Genomic DNA, 3,448 nt, shown 5'->3' on the forward strand with positions numbered 1-3,448 from the left:
TACTTTAGACATACTAAAAGAGGTAAGATTTACAGAGAAACGTAGCCAGCTGGATGTACTATTTTAAGAAAAAGAACTCGGTGATTAACGAAGAGTATCTCAGGGAACTGGGAAGATGGGTACATGAGATAAGATACAAAATTTTATTTTGTGTAAGAGAAAGCAAATGCACTTTAGATGTTGAACTTGAGCTGTTTTGAGGAAATGGCAACTTAAATGTACAGAGCACATCTGATTCTCAAGGGGTCTTCTCTAAGATGTGGACTTTAATTTATATATTTAATCCCACCAAGTATTTTCCATCTTATTTTTAAATATTTTAGGTACCAAACAGAAGCATACAATTATTTAATCTGTATGCATAACCCTTTTGAAATGAAAATTAATTCTAGAAAAATAAACAATCCTACTTTAGTTTTAATGCCTATCTTAATCAATTTAGTGCCTATCGTAACCATTTTTTAATTTTTAAATTTTTTTTTTTATCTTAACCATTTAAGACATTCAGTTTTGACAATGGAAGTGATGCTTCTGTGATACAGATAAGTAAATGCATGTATGTTTTTGGACCACTGAGAGACTCACACTCCCTTGTCTAGTAATGAAAGACCTGGTATGGATTGTGGACAGTGTTTCTATATGGAGTACCTCTGTTTATGAGTTCTGAAAGTGTGAGGAATATGTCTCTGGAAAAATGATGGGGCTTCTCCGAAGAAGAAATATTGGCTTAATTTTACTGTGGTATTTCAATTCATTAAATTGTGTATATGGGGAGAAAAGACAATTTTCTGTTAAATCAGGCATCCAGATAACTTAAGATAATCAGTAAATAAGAGATACCCAGAAGCTATTCAGACACTTAAAGAAAGCCCATATTAAAATTCTCAGTCTCAGGATGTCACCACGGCTTATTCACCTGAGGATAATTTCTTTAGTGAATGTTTATGGATTGGTGGAAAAACAATGTAATAACCAAGCAGAGTGGTAATGATGTGTTTTTAGTGCATTTTAACCAAAGAAGAAATTGTAATTATTGATAAAATGAGGGGGAGAGATGATGCGATAAATGTAAAGAGAGAATTTGACAAAGAATAAGTGAAACAGGTTATGCGGCAAGGCTTTTTTTTGTGGCTGAAATGTAAAGCAAAGAATAAATAATCATTGCTTACTCACCTGTTTTTACAGTCCCTCTTTCCTATGGCTCAGATCTCTTTTCATCAGCTTGTAACTGCCAATCTGGTCTTTTTTAGGCACTAATCCCATGCTCCAAACCTGCTCTCTACCATCAGAAACCCATTTTGCTTGTCCTTTACTTTAGGACTTGATATATCAGTTTACAGCAGATATGAATGAGGGATCATTTGATTTACTCTCCCTCTTAGGACTATGTACATTTAAAATGAGAACAAAATCATCCACAAATTTTCACCTATAAGATTTATAAAATTAAATAACTAAGAATAATTTATAGCTGCCCCTACACAGTGAATCTGGCATTCATATATGTATGAAAGATCTTACACAAAGCTTTCACTTTGAAAGCCCCCCCCCCCCATGACGATTTATCACTGACTGAAATAAACTTTCCTTAGAGAGGCCCAGTCTGTATCATAGTATCTTGGTGTACTGTTTTCAGAGCACTTTTGGTAGTCTGAAATTATCTTGTTAATCTACTTATTATTATTAGTTTAACCCCATTAGAATATAAATTTCTTTTTTTATAAGATTTTATTTATTCATTTGACAGAGAGAGATCACAAATAGGCAGAGAGGCAGGCAGAGAGAGAGGAAGGGAAGCAGGCTCCCCACCAAGCAGAGAGCCCAACGTGGGGCTCGATCCCAGGACCCTGGGATCATGACCTGAGCCGAAGGCAGAGCCACCCAGGCGCCCCTAGAATATAAATTTCTTAACAGCAGAGATCATTCTTTGTTTCTTTGAATGTGTATGTACGTGTGTGCCTGTGTAGTCAACCAGGAAATTGACTGGCATAGGGTTTTGTCTTCCAGAAATATTTTTTTTTGAATGAATAAATAATTCAACAGCTAAGTAATTTTTTTTAAAGATTTTATTTAATTATTTGACAGAGCGAGATCACAAGTAGGCAGAGAGGAAGGCAGAGAGAGAGGAAGGGAAGCAGGCTCCCTGCTGAGCAGAGAGCCCGATGCGGGACTCGATCCCAGGACCCTGAGATCATGACCTGCGCCGAAGGCAGCGGCTTAACCCACTGAGCCACCCAGGCACCCCTAAGTAAATTTTAAAAAAGATTTTATTTATTTATTTGTCAGACAGAGACCACAAGTAGGCAGAGAGGCAGTGGGGGGGCAGGCTTCCTGCTGAGCAGAGAGCCTGATGTGGGGCTCCATCCTAGGACCCTGAGATTATGACCTGAGCCGAAGTCAGAGGCTTAACCCATTTAGCTACCCAAGTGCCCCAACAGCTAAGTAATTTAACAAAGAACTTTGAAGAATACTTGTCCAGTAATTTCTTTCTTTTTTAAAATTTATCTTATGTGAAGAACTTAAAAATTCAGAAAAAACACTTTGCACTTACATATCCATTTTAATGACCTTGAAAATATGAAGCATAAAAGTTTCCAAATAGGAAAGTGGTAATATATTATGATGCATCTATTAAATGAAACAGTATACAGTTATTATTTTATTAACATACACAAAGAAGATATGCAGGTTATGTTTATTTTTGTTTTATTACACTTATTTATACATTAGTCTATATATTTTTTTCTTTTCTATCAAAAGCTTTGTCTTTACAAAGTCCTAAAGTTGTTTGTCATATATTTATCTAGCAGATATAATTTACCTCGGATAAATTTAAGGAAACATCTCACAGTCCTTACTGGGCACTGGTCATGATTAACTTGATGGTATTCATCTGCTACACAATCTCCACAAAAAAAAAAGGACTAGCACTAAACAGGGCATATCAGAAAACTCAGTCTAGTACATTCATGAGGAAAATATAAAGGCAAACAGCTTGGGTACATATGCTGGAAGATAATGCTCATCACCAAAGATTGTACTTCATGGCTCACATTAGGGTGGGTGGAGTCACATGGACATTTCTGGTCAAAGAGTTGTAAATGGATAATATGCGGATATGCGGGCACATTTAATTACTAGTGTGAGACTCTCCAGAAGTCTCTTAGTTCTGACAGGAAAATGGGTAACATTCAATAAAGTGGTTAACTAACTAACCCAGGGCTGCAAAATACCGTGATATCAGTGTTCAGCAACTTGCACACAGCAAAGGGGAAAAAAAAGAAAAGAGAAGCAAAAGAAAAAATAGGAAAGGCAAGGAAAGAAGGAAAGGGAAGGGAAGGAAAGAAGGAAAGGGAAGGGAAGGAAAGAGAAAGACTATCCCAATAGGAGACCCTGCGATTTAGAGATTGCTGGTTACCACAGCATACCCTGGTTTAACCTGGTGAGT

This window comes from Mustela nivalis (assembly GCF_964662115.1).
Source record: "Mustela nivalis genome assembly, chromosome: 4".
Taxonomy (NCBI): Eukaryota; Metazoa; Chordata; class Mammalia; order Carnivora; family Mustelidae; genus Mustela; species Mustela nivalis.